General features: G+C 41.9%; 1 protein-coding gene across 1 annotated transcript in view; it reads left to right on the top strand.

The window, feature by feature from the left end:
- Positions 1 to 19,307, top strand: part of ptn (pleiotrophin) — a 42,531-nt gene that overhangs the window by 9,195 nt on the left and 14,029 nt on the right. The gene's annotated exons all lie outside the window — the stretch shown is intronic.

Genomic DNA, 19,307 nt, shown 5'->3' with positions numbered 1-19,307 from the left:
TCTAAACCTTTACAGGGGATACAGATGCCTTAACATCAGCATCATCGCCCAATAACTCCACTGCAGGAGGAGAAACCTCTTTACCTGAGGAATCTGCCACCGAACCTCTGTGACGTTTATCAGCCAAAGGTGCTGCAGCTCATTTTTATTTTATTTTATTTTATTTTTTCTTATTGTGGAATAAATTAGATGATGGTGTGTATTGAATTCCCATCAGCCACCCCGGCTGACGTCAGAGGGCCTCAGGCGGTGGATCTCTGCGGTGCTGCATGTGACCTCCTCGGTGGCTGCTCTCCACTTAAAACTCCAAACCCCCACTCAAAACACACACACACACCCCATGAGAGTAGCATGCCAATTATATGCCAATTATTATCCTTTATTTATTTTCATCTTTTCAAGTCCGGGGTGTCACATATACAAAGTTATTTACATGTTTATTAAGTTTGGTGTAAGGTGTTTGGTGTTCCGAGGACTCTTTGGGAAAACAGGTGTTCAATTAACTCTCCGCCACCTGCTGTCAGAGATGGTTTAAAGCTGACTGCTTCCTTTTTTTTTTCCTTAAGTGACTGACATCCAGACAATGCATCATCTAATACCGGCTCCTCTAATGATTATTAGTCACGGATCAGCGGTTTGCTCCGAGCAGCAAGGGCCGGACTCAATGAAGAAGTGTTTGAGTGTCTCCAGGCTCCACAGGTTATAGATTGGACTTTATCTCTCTCCAGGAAACTTAGCAGCGGGAGACAGTGCTAGATGAAAGCAATGCGCCAATGTTGGCCCATCGCCTCGTTGCCAAATGGCCCCAAAGACAATGCAATAAAAGTGAAGGATTTCCTTCGAGCAGAAGTCATGTCCTTGACAGATCAGGGATGTCCAATCTTCCTCTGTCCACCACTCTCAGTAAATAACTTTTCCCCTCTTGCCTCCTCGATGGCTGGAAATAAGACTGTCACCGGGTCCTGGAATATAGTGCGTCGCCAGCTATGTTTGATTCATTGTAGGGTCGGGAGCAGCCAGGCGGTGTAGGAACTGAACTGAGTGACACTATCATTGGAAAACTGGAGTAAACAAGTTAAAAATAGCCGTCGTCCTCTGTCGTCGAAGAGTTTCTACGCCGTTATCTTCACTGTTTGCATAGAGACGCGAGATAAACAAGATATTACAGTCAAACCACCAAACACTAACAACACTAAGTGTAGAAGATGTCAGGACCCTGTCATGATAATAAGTTGTTGCCCATTTTGTTTTAATTATGTTGTGTTCATCTGTAACGCCTCTACGAAATAAAATAAAAGAGCATGACTTTTACCCAAATAATTACTTTTATATCAAATAATAGAATCCCTGACATTTACGATTAATTCATGCTTTTAAAGAAATTATAGTTAAGATTAAAAAGAAGGCGATAAAACAAAAAGTCAGACAGAGAGTGAACACCTCCAGACTTCAAATTTATAGTAAATGATCTGGATCCGATTCAGAAATTAATGGCTTCCTCCCTGGCCCACGTCCCATTCCTACAGTGTGGTGCAATTTGATTCCGTGTTTTAGAGTATTCCTGCCAAAAACCAATCAAACAAATAAAGCATATTGAGTTGTTTAATTCTACTCATTGGTCTGTTTTGCTCTTTACCAACTTCTTGGCTGTGTAGCTCCAGGATACAAGTGCTCTAGCTACAATAGTTGCTTACTTTGCATTTTGCACAATATGGTAACCCTCCGTTGGCCTCGAGATCTGACAAAAATCCTGTCTGGTGTTGTCATGATAAATAATCCCATTGATCTTGCATGTAGCTGTTTGGGCTAGCCTCTCCTTGTGCCTGCACCTCTCAGTTTTAACCCAAACTCTGTCCTTTACCCTAAACTGTAGGATGATTCAGTCAAAAGCAATTTTGTGAGAACTGGAGATCCTGCAAAGCAATTTGTTTCCTCTTATGCCAACAAAAATGCACCAAATACATAGTGCAATAATCAAATATTTGTGCAGAGCTCATTGATAAAAGCTTGACTCACAGACACTGCATTCATTCAGGCTGACGAAGGTAAAGGGCAAGCGAAGCAAAGGCTTCATGTCTCATATTTCAGCATCTCCCCCGTCTTGACACATTTTCTGAGAGACGTGTTTGAGAGGTTCTCGCACTCCGTCGGTACTTCATGCCTGTTTGACTGAATGAATTTTGATGGGCTGCTCGGGTCCAGGCGTCTTTAGCAGTCCCGACAAGCCTTTGTTCTTTGCCTGTTTTTGTGTCTGATCCCCAACAGCCCACAGGGGGGAAACTCTGCCGGCCTGTGCTTTGCTCTCTCTCTCTCTCTCTCTCTTTCTCTCTTTCTCTCTCCGAAAGCCTTTCTGTTTGATCAACTTCTAACATATTTGAACAATTTAGGCAGGGACTAGTGCAGGTAATTCAAAGCCTTCCAAAAAAGTGTGTTTTTGGGTGAGATGAGAAGACTCACAGGTTCACAAGGAGAGGCAGCAGAAACTGTTGTTCTTTCATTTCTGTCCTGCTGCAGAATCTAAAACTACCCATCAACAAGGATGATATTTCTAAACGAATCCCTAATGCAGCTGACACCTTCCACCAACAATGAGGGAGGGGGAAAAAAAAAAACATCTGAAATGATCCCATCTCCCCCCAAAACCATCTCTATACCGTCTTTCTCTGCTTCCTTTTCCTCAGGCAATAACTTATTTCACCCAGCAGAGGCCAGTGTGTAGTTGATGAGGTCATTCACTCAATATGACAGCCACACTGCAAAAAGAAGAAAAAAAAACAGGGCTTTTGAACACCTTCGCATGGATGGAGGTCACAGTGAAGAGAGGAGGAGGGGTGCGGGGAGCCGTGGATATCATTTAACTCAGTCTAAGCGGTAGAATCACAAGGAAATCAATGGGACATCGAGCAGCAGGAAAACAAAGACACACACACACACACACACACACACACAAACACATTCACACCGTGTTTGATCGGGAGGTGAGGAACACGTTAAGGCAATCTCGTTCTTTGAGGAGAGCCGAGAGGTGGAGGGAGAGAAAAGCCCTGTTCAATATTGCCATGAAAGGACGTTGATGGTGGTGGGGTGCCATTAAATACAGCTGCTGCAACAGAATGCAGATGAGAGGTCAGGGCTATTACGGATAGATCATGAGAGCCCTCTGCTGACAGTTAAATCAAAAGAAACCAATATCAGCATCAACACAAAAAGTCTCCTGTTTCCAATTGCTGCCTCACATTAAGAAGAAAAATAGACTTTACTGAATGAGTATGATTATTTCCTGCGGTAGGGTCGTGAGAAATTAGCTCCTTTTTTCTTTTTTTTTTCTCCCCCCTCATGCCTCTTGACTTCCCCCTTCGTGGTGAGAATTGAAGTAAGACTGGGAAGCTCTAATCATCATTTCGCACCACTACCATGTTATTTTAGACGCCCACTTACTGCTGTAAAAGAAATGAAGTAACGATTTAGAGATCCAAAGGGAGGTGTGGAGGAGATAAAAGGTAACAGTGGGAATATGCTGGAGCTGTTATAGCGGCCTTTAGGAGTGGCCAGTGGTTTGGTTCAAATGATGGTCTTTATTCTGAGAGTGACTCAGTCGCTCACACACACGACTGTAAGAATAGTTTGCCGCTTCAGTTTCTAGAATCTGAAACAAGACAGTGAAGATATTAAGTCCACAAATGAAAGGTCTCATATTGTATAAAGGTGGATGTCCATGTGTATTTTGTTATTACAAAGCAGCTCCAGGTTTTATAATAATACTGTGAAAGTGTCAATGCACACAGCCTGTATTCAGAAACTGTGAACTAAAACAAGAAGTTAGGACTTCCTGTAACTTTGTGATGTCACAGCTGAGCAGCCACCAGGCCCCGCCTACCTGGACCCACCATCCAACCTTACAAAATTTGGTTTCTCTTGGTGTTTTTACAAAAATGTGCTGTATTTTTTTGATCACTAAAAAGACAGCCAATCAGTAGGGAGCTTCCAAGCTTCCTCTCTTCTGATTGGCTGACACCGACCAAGCTCCAAAGAGAAGCTGAGAGAGGAGATGTGAAACCAAACAGAGATGGTTTGTGGTTCTTAAAACTACAAATATATCTAACAATAAAACACTCTATGTGTAAAATATGTAACCTTAAATCAAGTGAATTCTTCTCACCAAAATTGGTTAAATGTGTTTTTTTATTTTAATTATTTGAGAAAAATTAAACTGGGACATTAAAATTCTCAAAATACTTATTCATTCGTTTCTTTTTTCAGCACAGCAACATATTCTTTTTAAAAGAAGCAACAGAGCTCCTCCTGAGGACTTAACAATCCCACTGACACGTTTCGTATTCAGCCGCGGATTTTACGAATAACTTTCAAAGGGACAAAAACAACAATTTCCCTCTGTACTTCAAGTTCACCTCAACTCTGTTGGACTATATCTTTCACTTTCAGACCGTCTGTCAGGGGTATTTGAGGAGAGAGAGGGGGGGGGGGGGAACTGCAGAGAAGGAACAAATCCCCCGAACCAAAGCAGCACAGAAAACACTGTTATTGAACGCCACACCTCCAGCTCCCGTCTCTCTGCGGGTCGTCCAACTGGGAGCAAGAGCGTGAGTGAATATTAATCAGTCGAATGTTTTCAAAGCGGAGATGGGAATCAAACGGAGGGCTTCGGGATCGAGAGCGCACTAATTAACAGTGAATCCGCACCTGCCTCCAGCGGGGATGGGCACACGTCACGAGGTGCAAATTGAAGGGTCACTCTCTGGTGTCCTTTGGGAGAAAATAGTTGAAAATGACCACTGATGAGTGGCTCGTACTGAATCGCACAGGTTAGTGATTAAAACGGCTGAAAGTCGTTTGGGTTGCACTCATCCCTGAAATTGGACGGATATCAAGGTAATGCCGAGACTCACAGGGCTGTAGAGTCCGACTATTATTGTTATTTTAAAATCAATAGGCTGTCTTTTAGGTGTCGCTCTTGGGTGTTGGTGTGTGTCTGTGTGTGTGTGTGTGTGTGTGTGTGTGACTTGTGTCTCATAGATGCTGAACTGTAACTATTCCTCTGCCGCTGCCGTGTGATCTGAGGTGAGCTTCAGCCTGAAGGGGAATTTACTGGCGTTTGCCTTTGTGAGGCTTTCGTAATGTAGAGTCAGGCTTTGTTCGACTGCCACACAGGCAACAACAGGAACCAACAGGACTGTGGTGCTTCAGCAAAACAAAGAACCCATCCTCTACCTTTGTTCTTCAGCATAAGACACCTCATAGACCTGCACCTTTAATGCCTATTTCAAGAAAACACACATAAAAGCACCACTGATTCACAGCATGTGGGCTCAGGAGAGCAAATGGTAAATATATATAGCATAAATACACTGTATATGTAATGTATTCCTCAGTATCTGTGGCTGCAATGTGACACTAATACTGTAAACACAACATTACATCTGAACACGGTGGGAAGAGCTGTCAGAGCTGTCCACCACAATTTGTTTTGCTAAAGTGAATAAACAGGGTCCGCCTACACTTTTGCAGTTATTGTCTTGCCTTTTCCCGTGTCACAACAGTCAGAACCTCTCATCTCACGCACATCTCAGTGACAGCACAGTTTAGCATGCCGCTCGAGCTGCAGCAGCAGCAGCGTCGTCGCCACCGCCGCCACTGTCACCGCGGCTTCCCCTCAAAGAGACGCGACAGGGAAGAAGAGAGATGAGAATCCGCAGGCATGAAGAGCGGGAGAGGAGAGGAAGCAGAGGAACATTAATGAATCCTCTGACGGCTTCACTCACATCTTCTATACCTGCAGCCCTTGTGCGGCGTTGTGCTAAAAGAAATCCCAGATGGCGGCAAACATATAAAAGCAAATTATTCCATCTTTGACATTACCACAAACAACATTCACCTCCATTTCCTGCAAACCTGATGCTTTTCTTTAGAATAGATCCGTCTGGCAGATTCAAGCAGGTGCTGTGTGGTAATGTGTTCAAAAAATACCCAAGAAATTACAAAAGGTCATGTTTTGTGTTGACTGCAGGGTGCAGCACGTATCCTGCATCACATCAGCACTTGCAAATTTCCAGCCACTGACCTTAAAGCTCGATTGTGGTCTATTAAGTGGAGAGTGGTGGCTGGCTTTAATTGACATGGATCCTCTGAGCCAGTGGGCTTCTCACTGCAGAGCTTCCATTTCCATTGCTTACAGACAGCACACTCAGTGAACTGAAAATATTGAATTAAAAAGAAAGTACATGTGAAATCCAGTATTTCACATGTTTTCTAGGTCTTTGTAGGTGATATTTTGATACTGTGAAAGTGTTAAAGAGCTTCCTTGCAGAAAATGCACACAGCCTGTATTCAAAAACTGAGGCTTAAAATGGACCGTCAGGACTTCCTGTGACTTTGTGATGTCACAACAAAGCAGTCCTCAAGCTCCGTCCATTTGGATCCATCCAAACTAACAGGATTTGGTTTCTCTGAGGGTTTTATCGATCAGAACCTCCTCTTTTCTGATTTGCTGACTGACCTGTTGTAACTATAGCTCCAGAAAGAAGCCTTTGAGAGGTGTGAATCTACATTGAGACATTTTTTGGTTCTTTTAACCACAAATAAATCTTCTTGTAAAATAAAACACAAGAAAACAGTGGGACCTTTAATACTGAGCTTTTAACGCTTGCTACCAAGTGTGAATATGCATATTTGTACCCTGATGTAAGTTTCAGAAACTGAGCAGGTGAAATAATTAAAACTCCTTGTACTGTGTGTGTGTGAACAAAATAATAATAATCTATGACATTTTCATATTAAATTTTGATTTTCCCTTCATCCCATAAGTAGCTCATGAAACAGATGTGAAACTCCCAACAGCAGATGATCTGAGCCGCCCCACAGGAACTCAAACTTCAGCACTGAATATTAAAAACAAAAAAGTGCAGAAATACCAAGTAAAACTTGTAGGTCTTTGTGTGTGTGGCTCCTAAAGTGCATTATTCTCAGTCTGGTGTTGTACCCGGTCCTATTCTGTGCACTCAAAACACATCGCTGTGTCCATGATGCTGTGTGTAAGGAGCTGGTGTGGGATTACAGGTAACTGCAGGCGTTATCTCTCCACCGGCAGCTGTAGTCGTGCTCCCTCTCAGCCTCGCAGTGTGATGCCTGTTTTAGGGGAAAGTGGGTGGGAAACCTCTGTGGGGAAATGTTGGCGTGTGTGTAGGTGGTATAAGATGTAGGTTATCTGAGAGTGGAATCATGGTTAAATCCAGAGGATGAGCAATGTCTCCTCTCGCTCATGTGTGGTATACTACGGTGTGCAGTGGTGAATGTGAGGTCCTACTGTGCAGTATGTAGTGGTGCAACAAACAGCCTGCTGCTATTATTATTTAAATTAGCAGCATAGAGCCAAATACAGAGAGACGTCACGTCTTCTTCAGCTCAGCCACCAGGGGGCGCCTGGATCAGATCATTCTTCCGCTCAATCAACTGAATAATTGAAGTAGTTTTTGAGAATTTTGAGATTGCAACAACACATTTTTGGGCAACATGAAACTTGGGACATGGATTTTAGGTTTTCTGACTCAACACATTTTTGGAATTGCAAAAAATCAAGAAATTTATTTCACAGTAATAAAATTGATTTACATAAACATGTCTTGACTAAAATAGTTTGTGCCATTACAAAACTTTGGGAGTGTGATTTTTGAAATTGAGAATTGAAATGCTGAAGTTGAGTTAATTACTACACACAATTTTGGGAAAAATAACAACTATTGCAATCCTGATAAATTAGAAAATAAATTGTACTTTTATAAAAAATGATTATAATTAAAATAATTTACAAAGTTTAATATTTAGGACAACCAAAAATGTTGGTGTTGTTCGAAATTGAGATTTTTCGACCTCTTGCAGCAACAACATATTTTGCTACTTCAGGGCACTATGAAAATGAATTTTTCATTATATAACAAAAAGCCTTATAAATAAATTTAAACTTTGCACTATGCAAATATTCCACAAACAAATATTCTATTTTCTGTTCCCACAAGAAGAATATTTTTCTGACTATAAACACTCGAATATGATCATCACGCCGGTTCAGGTCAGGGCTGTAGACGAATGTTCAGACTTTAAAGGAGCAGATGGACTCTCAACATCTGACTCCTCCAGTACGACGTAGCCTACACTGGTAGTTAAATTTTGACCTGATGCAGGTCCTTTGCATCCTGAGAGTCAAACTTCAGTTCTCTGTCCTGCTCTTGAGTTACCTGTGTCACAGAAAAGTTTTCTCTCTTAACTTTTTACTGAGTTATGAACATGTTACCTTTCTTGAAGTTTACCTGAACACTTGTTGCTTGGTAACTAATCATTTTGTACATTGCTATTAGTATATTAGGCCTTGTTTTATTCAGAAGAGTTTGAACTGTCCATCTTGAACTTTGAAACTTAGGTAACATTTTACTTGAAGGTATCGTCATAAGAGTGACATGACACAGTCATGACCGTGTCATAAACATTATGTCAATGTCATAACGTTGTTATTAAGTGTCATTCGGTTAACCCTAACCCTAAACCTAACCCTACAAAAACTGAATGACACTTAATGATGATGTTATGACATTGACATAATGTTTATGACACGTTCATGACAGTGTCATGTCACTCTTATGACGATACCTTCAAGTAAAGTGTAACCGAAAGTTCTTTATTGAACTGAAGTCAGAAAAGTGATTTTCCTGCTTCTGTGAAAAACAAACTGTTGCAATTTTTTAGTTGGACTGTCACATTAACATGTAGTGCTGTAATTAATCCATGTCCGTCTAAGTGACTCTGCTTAATTATGTATGTTTTGGACTCATTGACTGGCACTAACGTCCATCATGTCTGATACTGCAGAGACACTGCATGAACCCAGTTGAAATAAAACATCAAACAAAAACCTGTAGATGATGTTGAACTTAGAAACATCAAGATGTTCTTCATATATAGCATTCTCTAGTGTATTATTAATGGGTGAGTCATGATCGGCGGTCGTATCCGCTACAGCGTTTTTTTTTTATCGTAATCCACGGCACATTAAAGGCAGAAGACGACTTGTGATTTCTGGGCTCTTTAATAAGCTGTCACTTGCCTTTCCACTCAGAGTCTGAAACTCCCACAGCCTGTTTACAAGCAAAATTAAATACACACAGATACACAGAGAGACACTGCAATTGCTCAAGTGGACAGAAATACAAATTCTTTGTATCTCTGAATTGAATAAGAAGTGGAGAAAGGGAACAGATAAAGAGAGAGAGAGAGAGAGGTAGACAGAGTGGAGGAGTGAAAAGGAGGGAGGACGGCTTAATCAAAAGGTGCGGGGGAAAAAAAAAAACACTGCCCACGCTGTCAGCAAAGGCTTCTCATCCAGCAGACTTTAATGAACAAGTGGCTCAAGGTGCTTTCACTGACACACATGCACACACACACACACATTCATATAGTTGCCTATTCAATTAGACAGACACCTCTAAATTGGCGCCTTTGGTAGAGTGGGCAGGGGAGAGACAGAGAGAGAGAGGGAGAGAGTGGCGAGACGGAGGCGGCGAGTGCTGATGTTAACAGTGCAGGGGCTTGAGGGACGGAGCTCAGTTTCTGGGCTGTCAGCAGCTGCCGGGGGGGGATCAGGTCCACACAGGTCCACTAGACAGACAGCCAGGATCTAAAAAGGAAACAAGCCAGGCTATTTCTAGCAATCAAAAGGCACCTGAACGGAGACAGAGAGAAAGAGAGAGAGAGAAAGCACAGGGGAGGATGGGGTGAGGAGGGGGGACGGGGATTGGTGATAAGACGTCCCCCTGTGAGCCAGGCCTCTGTAGTACACAGGTGATTCAGCATTGAGCTTTCTTCACTGAGAGGAATTCAGATTAATGGGCAGGAGGAGGAAAACAGGTGACGGAGAGGATACAGCCCCATGGCCGCATCAGCATGATCGAAAAAATGATCCAGATCTGCTGAGTCGAAAATCTTCACACGGTGGTGCTCCGCGCGGCTCTTTTTCAACATACCGGTATTCCTGAAGTCTGTCATTGTTTAGCCTATGTGATCCTGCAGAAAACCACATCCTGCACTTTAGACTGCTGGCTGCTGCATTCATGTCATCAGTGTGTTTGGGCAAAAGACAAGGGGAGTTTTGGAAAAGCTGCTTTAAATTCAGTCACTAAAATGACCATGTTTTGCTCTCGCTGCATATTCAACGTTAGCATTGAAAGATAATAACTTGTCATTCTTGCCGAGACCTTCAGTCGTTGCTGCATTTACAATACTAATATGCTTTAATACTTATTCAGGGACTGGACAGAGCTAGCTGGTTAGCGTGCTAACATCAGTAGAAGAAAGGAGGTGATAGAAATAGATGCTCTGTTTCTAGAAGTTTGATGCTAAACCTGCAACCTTTCTTCTGATCTGTTTGCTGTTAATTCTAACACTGTGTAGATACACTATAGCTATCTTGCCAGTCTCCAAATGGTTAAAAAGCAGCATGCATGTATTATAAAGCGCAGTGGGTTACAAGGTTCCCAACAAGGGGAATGATTGATTTTTACTAGTACTTTCATAAATAACGGTGACAGAATGAATGAATAGTTTGGTCCTGGGTTTCATCCAAATAACTTTCATTTTACTGTGAACAAACTTTTTTTTTTTTTTATTCAACCGTGCCAATTGTTGTCACTTCTGTGCGATCATCTGCTGCATCCTTAATTTGCACACTTCTTTAACATTTGTTTGAAATGTTTACCCCTTAAGCCAGTGCTAAAAACAGGTTTCCCCCCCCCCCCCCCCCCCCTCTCTCTCTCTCTCTCTTTTACCAACCTGTCTCCACTGAAGAGAGGCCGTTGTTGAAAGTTTAATCCACTTGCATGCCCCCCCTGGCTCTCAGAGAACAGGCCTTTTTTCTCAACGTGAAAACATGGCTAAAATATTACAAAGCTGAATAGAGTCCGAGATAAAAAAAAAAAAAAAAGAAAATGATGAGAGGAAGGAGGGAGGGCTGCATTTGCAAAGAGAGCTCCACTCAGCCTTCATTTGTTGTATTGCAGTTTTATAATCCTAAGAAAAGGAGCGTAATTGATAACCACTGGGGTTCATTGTAGCAGTGACAGTATGGGGCCCATAATATCCTCACAAGAGTGCTAATAATAAAGAAAAAAAAGGGGGCACTGAGAGATGAGGGGGAGGATAAACTACTGAGTGGGTGTTTGGAGGGGTAGAGATATAATGTGATCAGTGTAATGGAGGCATTCATGCATAAATTGAAGTCTTCAATTTCAGGAGGTTCAGCTCGGATGCTCTCACAGAGCTATTGTTTGTCATCATTATTATTGTGTTTTTATCATTAAACAAGCCCGTCATCCTGCACCGCTGTTCAAACCAAGCTCTGTTTCCAAGACTTGGCCTCAAACACACACATAGAAAGGACACACACATACTCACACACACTCTGAGTACCACACATGCTGTTTTTGTTCTGGAGCGTGGCTCCCTGGGGGCTCCTCCAGGGCTGTTCTGAGAGATAGCAGGGACCCTCTCCACTCACTCTCTCCCCCACTGTCTGACCTTTACAAAACACAAGTCAGAAGATGTGTGGCATTTTCCTCTAATCATCTGCACCTAAACACATGAGAAATGGTGCCGTGCCTCAATTAAAGCAACCCGCCGCCCCATGAGAAATGATTCACTTTTCTTCAATGGCAGTCGTTATCTAACCCGGAGGTGTTGTTGGTCTCAGCTGCACTTTCTTACTGTAGCTTTCTCTCTCTCGTTGTGTGATTCACCATATAGTTATCATCTACAGGGTATTCCTGCTGTAATCCACTGTTTACTTGGTGCTTTGCATTCTGCTGCAGTTATTTACCTGACTTTTTTTACATGCCGGTCTCTTTCAAAGAAGGCCTTCCTGTGTCCTCTAGTCAATACACTCCTCATTTCGTCTGTGCTGGAATCTCAAAAGCTGCAGCTCAAGGAACACACAGAGCGAGAAACTCCTAAATAAATCCTTTCAATATGCCCTGTGTCTAGGTGAGGTATTCGCGCCTCTTTCTGAATCACAACTACCGAGATGGGAAAGCCACTCAGAAGTGGATTTTTTCATGCCCGACTTTTCCCAAGGACACAGTGCTGCATTCTCTCTCTTTCTCCGTCTGTGTAATACAAAGATAAACAGTGAAGTGAACAAAGGAATCTCGCAATAAAATGGCTTTTTCTTTTGTTTCTGTTTTTCTGAATATCAGAGAAGAGTGAGATGCTGTTTTATTTAATATTCATTCGACTTTATTTACCAAGTAAGGTCATTAAATTTGCAAGAAGGAGAACAGACATTGATCCAACAGAGATTTCTTTTTTCCAAGAAAGCAGTAACTCAATCACTGTCCAAACCAAAAAACTGTAAAATACTACAAGAGAAGAAGGAAAATCAAAAAATCCAAGATCATGATTTGATATCAATACTGTGAAAGTATCAAAGCCTCAGTTCACAGAGAAATGCACACAGTCTGGATTCAGAAACTGACCCTTAAAACGAACCCTCAGGACTTCCTGTCACTTTACATGTTGAGTTGATGTGGGTGGGGCTTGGTGCGTGCTTCGTTGTGACATAACAAACCAGCAAGATTGTTTTCTCACAGTGTTTTCTCACTGTTCTAATAAAACATTATAGCAAATTTCAGGTAGAACAGTCAGCCAATCAGAAGAGACGGTTCAGAGCCTCTTCTCCTCTGATTGGCCGACACTGACCTGCTCCAGAGAGGAGATGTAGAACTACACAGAGGTGTTGTTTGGTTCTTAAAACCACAAATGTATCTTCTTATCAACACTTAAAGTGGGTAAAGAGAAGAATGGAGTGGAGAAACAATAAACATGGACCTTTAAGTTTAAGAACATGAAATTCTATGGTTACTTGAACAAACAAGATGTTAGCAAAGAGCAACGTTAGCATTTCTCTTGGTTTCCCATTAACCAGCGTGAAGAATATCAGGCTGTTTAGCACCACAATGTTCACTTGCAAAGTTGAGAGTTTATTGTCGTTCTGCAGTGTGTTGGTGGGCAGGTCGTGCTGCTGGACACATCCATCTGCAGCTGCTGTAAACAAGGCTCACGAGAGCGGTAAAAGTGTAAAAAGTGAAACCCGCAGTGAGGAGAGTTGTTGGCCGTAAAAACAAAACAAGGAGAAGCTGCAGCCTGATGATAATTCCCTGCACGTTCATCACCATGAGTGACCCCCTTCACATTGCACTTAGTCATTTGATCCATTGTTGATATAAAAATATTGATTAGAGCAGCTTTAAAGCTTTAAAGGTTGTTATCTGGCTCGCACAGTATATAGGCACTTTTCCAAAACTTTGTTCTGCAGATCGCAAAGATTTGAAACTTTTATCCAGAGAAAGGGAAGAAAAGCTGAATCCATGCATATTGAACCTACAGGTAGATACACACAGCAGCTCCTCTCTTGTTTTATAAATACAATTGTTTGGTTCACACCTTATCCTGCAGAGATCCACCTATTCCCTGTTAGACTGATGACTTTCTGTGAGACATATAGACTCGGTTAGTTCTTTCTTCTCCATCCCTGCTCTTAAAACAAAGCTCTGAATGACCTGAGTTACTGTACTTTTTTTCCACAGGAGACCGGTGTTGTTGATCACTTGGAAGTTTCCCCTTTTCCTTCCGATTTGTACTAAACGTGGCTCCAAAACTGAAAGTGGCTGTGAAAAGACGGAAAAGCTAGAGGGTGAACTTGGGAGAAAAAAGCTTATGGTACAGGATAAAACATGCTTATCGCAGCATGTTTCCCCCCACAGCCTCTCTAACCCTCTGCACAAAGTACAGGAGGAGTTATGTTGGAGTTCTGGCTGGCCTGTTGTTCGGTGTCGTATACAGTCAATCAGCCTTACGTCATGGAACATGTTTGGCTGTCATCCCTCTTCTTACTTAGCAGATGAGATAGGTGGAGCGTGTTGGCTTGTTCCCGTCTGACCTGCTGTCAGACTTTGTCCCCTCTTTACGGGCTGTGTGAATCTGAACGGTGCTTAGGTATTGTGGGTCTGGCTCGGCGCCCTGAAACCCGTAACAGCTTTACCTGCCATTTCACTAATCACTGAAGCCGTAACAAATGAACAGGCTCTTTATGATTCGGTGAGCATGAATATACGCTCAAATGATGACACTTGAAGATGAGTGGCTGAGCCTACAGAGCTCCTTGAGAGGACCTCTAAACATGTTGAGCTCTCGAGTATTTCATGCTGAGCGCCTTCAAGTGCAGGCCTCGCAAACACCAGGGAGGGGAAGTAAAACAATATACGTCAAAATACATAATGCCCATAAAGTTGGAATAAAGTATATATATATATTTTACCTCTTCTCTTGAAATAATTGTGATAATGTGATTTATTCTTGATAGATAAAGTTTATTATCTTCTCAAAAGTGGTAACTGGGATTCAGAATGTAATCATTGCACACAGTCAAAAGTGATTAGTGATGTTTATAAAAAGAGGAATGGGTCTGAAAACAAAATTATTCCAACTTTATGGGCAACAGTGTCTCAATTTGCAACCAACATAAAACAGATAAATTATGTGAGTTCCAGAAGTAATGAATAACCTGGAGATGATATAAATGTATTTAAATCAAAATATGAAACAATTATTAACACAAACAGGCACTAAACATTAGGAAATATAGCCACAGGCGAACAAGCTCCAAGTCGGAGGAGTGTTAAGAGACGGTTCTGGTATCAGAGTCTAGTTTATGGATGGAGTCATGGATGTATTAATAGAGTTGGATAAGACACCAGCATTCAGCCCCGATTCCAGTTTGTCCTCTAGTAGTGGTCACTCAGCGTGAAAGAATTTGAATATGGTCTATTAATTGTTCATGTTGTGTTTTTGTGAGCTCAGATCGAGCCTCTCATATCTACACAGGCAGCAGGTGCTTCTTCCACCACGTTTCTACAGGAGCCCAGAAAGGACAAACCAATGACTGATCCTAGAGAGGACTGTTTTTTTAATGTGTATTATTATGTTACCCAAAAGGTGTTTTTTATTCTGCTTTTAAGTTGACTCGATTTGAACCAAAATAAATCTTCATATGTAAAACAAATTTTAAAAAATGTTTTCTCTTTTTGAAGAAAGGATTATGCTACACCACCCATTGGCACAACTTTAAATATTGCATGATGCATGTGAAAGCCTCGCCTCTGGAAACGCCGTTCTTTGATTTGTTTCCCTCCGGGGGCTGAGAGTTATTAAAAAACATGTTTAATTCATATGCAGTTAAGTGGTATTGAAAGCATACATGTGTCTTATAATAATAATATCATTTAATTATTGAGAATATGTGTTCATCATTAACAGGCCACAGGGGGGCTGTTGCCTTCATGTTCCTCACGTGTATTTAAAAGTTCTTCTGATTAAGAACTGGATTTTAAAAGGCTAATAGTTGAACTCAAACTGTGCTTGAAATCGTCTTCATTTTTTCCCCTCTGCTCAGTGCAGACAGCTAATAACCAGAGCAATCCACCACTTCTTGGATCTTACAATTGATTAATTAAACTGGTCTCTCCTCTCTACCTGCACCATCGCCTCCTGTCTTTGTATTTCAGACGCAAGCAAGAGGATCTGATAGTATAAATAGATTCTCCTTTATGTACTCGGCAGGGATAACGTCAGTCCTAATGAGACTGAGATGAGAGACGGAGAGTGGTTTGCATCTGGTGTTTGTCTGTGGTGGAGTGTCTTGTGTGTGTGTGCGTGTGTGTGTGTGTTGAAGCACACGAGGAGTCACAGAAGGTCCATCGATCTGTGGCCGGTATCGGCTTTTCTCCTCCGCTCCCCTCAGCAGGAACCCACAGCTGTGTCTGGATCAATGAGGCAAATGGAGGGTTTGATAGGACTAATTCTCACCGGCTCATGAGCCGCACTGACCACTGGATGCTTCTGAAGTTCAAGTCACCCCCTCCTCATGCTGGGAGGTTTGCACACATTCACTTTCTTCTGTTGCCATCTTAGCTGCTTGATCATAAGCAGCAGCTGAATGTGGTCATATGGAGCCTGGCGCATCAAAGAGACAGTTTGTTTTTTCATTGTTTTTGATACGGGGTTATGTGAGGTCATCATGTAGTTGGCTTGTTACTTGCAGTAGCCTACATTGTGGGGGATGAAATGTGTTTAAACACTTAAAAAAAGACGCATTTGAGCGATCCAATATCAGTTTTCACGTTTGTGTTTAGCTCTTTATCTTCCTATGGAAACAGCACTTTCCTTTGGCACTACATGTTTTCCTTGTGTTTTCTTATGTAACTGCATGTGCACTGTATCATGCTGCAGGTCAGCTTAATGGATCAGAAAGTGGCGTAGTATCTGTGCACACATTTTAGATAAAGCTCATACTTTTCATACAGACAGTATGCCTGTGAAATTATAGATCAATCTATATAACCTGTATGTCACAGTTACAAATCTCCATTGGATTAGATGCAGTCAGACCAATAAGGCTGCTGCTGGTGGGTTTAAAAAGGAATTTGCGTCAACGTGTTACTGTATTAACTTGTTTTTTAGATGAATAGAAGACATGGCTTGTTTTGAACTCTGACTGTTTTATAGAAAAGTGTTGTAGGCTCAGAAAGTTTTCTCGTTATTTTACACCTGATGTGTCGACCAGGAGTTTGTTATTATGTCCCCGGCTAACACTTGACCTGCAATTTTCTGCAGTGGTCACCCACAGCCCTCAGCTCTTCTCTGCTGAACTTTGTGAAAAATTCACAAACTTATAATCTTACACTCCAACTTCCCGGGCATTAAATGACTTTCTCTTTTATTTGAAGAGCTTCACTTTCAGGTACGGCAATATCCTGGCGCCAAATATCTCCACTTAGAATCTGGGGGCAGGTTGAGCGGTGATTGATGACTCTTTTTCCCCACCTGCGCCCGGCTACCTGAGCTTCAGCGTTAGCAGAACATTGAAATACGTCTGAACGTTTTACAAAATGCATCAGTATCTCTTGTTTAAAAAAACCCCACATCTGCAGGAGACAGCAGCACCTCTGGATGATAAAGGATTGTACTGAAAACGTTTTTCCTTCAGTCAAATGAAAGGAGATTGTGAGTCATGATGGTAACAGGCTGATCCGTGGTCAGGTTGCCAGGGGCTGAGTCGTGTAGGTCTGTCTGTGCATATTAAAGAAAGAGACAGAGACTATTTATGAAAAAAAAAAGCACAAGTGGACGGCCTTTAGGTGAGAAATCCCCATGCACCTCTTATCAAAGCGTTACACCGGCAGCAGCGTGCGGTACTCTAATGCTCCGATCCACTCAGTCATCCGTTATAGGTGCCGTCATGCTCCGGAAATAGCAGCTACATGGGCTTCCATTTAATTTATCGACCCCTGGGAGGAGGAGAAACCTGTCGTCTGGAGGAAATGGTTAATTTAGTTTAACTCCTGTCTTATTTCTTTCTTTGGCCTATACTGTATGGAGTGCTCATTCAAAGTCGTCAGCCCCCCTCCGTCTCCTTTGATGGCCGCTCTGCACCGAGAGTCCATCACTCTGGAAAAGACTTTCTTATCTTTAGAAAGGCCACAATGCCTTTTCCTTGGAAAATGATCCTTATCGTGACGCTTTCATTGGGTCTTCTCTCTGAAACTCTTAGAACTCATTGTACGCACTTCTTACAGTTGGGATTCAATGACGTTTTTTTCTTTTTACCTCCTTTCTCAGGTTATAGAAATGAATAGTTTGGAATCTCTTAAAAAGAGTCAACAGAAAAATTGGGAGATGGAGCGTGAAGTATTTAATCAAAACAGGGTTTGTCTGCGCTGCCACAGTCAGGAAAATAAAAGAAATCCATCATGTTAAGGATTCAAATTACTTTTTCCTGGCAGAAAAAGTACAGGTGCTCATTACGGGTGTCAGAAGACATTAAATCCTGGATGAAACGTACTTCTATAATGTCTAACAATTAAAGCTAAAGGTGTGAATACTTGATTTGACACTCAGAGGCTTTTACTGTCCTCCACACAGCCAGGTTTAACTTATACAAGGTCTTTAATGGGTGAAATATAAAGTTGCGGGACATAAGTTCATCACACAATGGGATGGGGAGCTCAGAGCCAGCTTATGATTAATTAAAAACGACAAACGGATATTATTTCCCTTCCTGGCTCAACCCTTTTTACAAGCACTGAAACACAGAGGAGCGTTTTTCTGGCGTCAAACACTCGGCAATTGTCTCTCCTCTCTCTCATAGCAGCGTTGTCTGCCGGAGGATTTCTCACTGAGAAATCTGTCACAGAGGAGTCAGGATAACCAAAGGGGGAGTGGGTTTTTTTCTGCCATAATTTCATCCCGGCGCTTTCGACAGGGTTGTGCGGTGACAGTAACAGCTTTCTGCTGATCCAGAACCAGCTGGAGGATCAAATAATGACGGGAATACTGGTGCTCAATATGGGAGAAATGATTTTGATTTGTAAAAACCTTATTTGGCGCCTGAAATGTGAGGCGCTCTGTGCAAATACAAAGAGAGAGAGAGAGAGAGAGAGAGAAACCCAAGGACATTGATATACCTGTACAGTGGGAGTATAATAATAATAACAATATAGAGATAATAATAGAGTCAACCCCAGCCGGCTTATTCTTCTCTTCCTTTGGTGCAGCAATTCTCTCTTTACTATCGGCTCCTTTACTCCTTATTTCCTACATCTTGTTCCTAAATTAGTGATGCACGGGTCCAACTTTATCTCCCATTTGTTCAGCACCAATGAGATCCCTGTGTTTCTTCATAGTCTAAACTCAGCATTGGTTTGCCATCTGTTTCCTGCTCTTCCTTATCCTGACCACAACTCATTTAAATGAATCATTTTAATTCAGTTTTTGCAGTGGACCAGATCTTTCACTGTGACGAAGACAGAAGACAGTTGTGTGATGTAGTTCAGTGGCAAAGTGGTCCAAGTAGGACCAACATAAAAAAAAAAAAAAATCAATAATTGGCTTATCACTGTGTCCATTTGCAGTACCTTTGCAGACCACTAGTGGGCTCCAGCTTACATTTTCAGAACCACACATACTGATCTAAATGTGAATTAAATCACACAATTTTGCTGCATTGTTTGACTAAGTGACATCTTTACAGGCAATGAAGCCCCATTTTGTTGTGTAACAGAATCATTAAAATCCCAAACTCACCTTGACACCACAGGAAGTGGACAAGAGTTTAGACAAATCAAATCAAGCTCGTATACGGCGACAGTATCTACCCATAACAAGATTGACAGCAAATACGCCCGTGACGGACACTG

This window comes from Trachurus trachurus, assembly GCF_905171665.1.
Source record: "Trachurus trachurus genome assembly, chromosome: 23".
Taxonomy (NCBI): Eukaryota; Metazoa; Chordata; class Actinopteri; order Carangiformes; family Carangidae; genus Trachurus; species Trachurus trachurus.
Note: the sequence above shows the minus strand (reverse complement) of the source record. Positions and strands in the feature narration are given on the sequence as shown.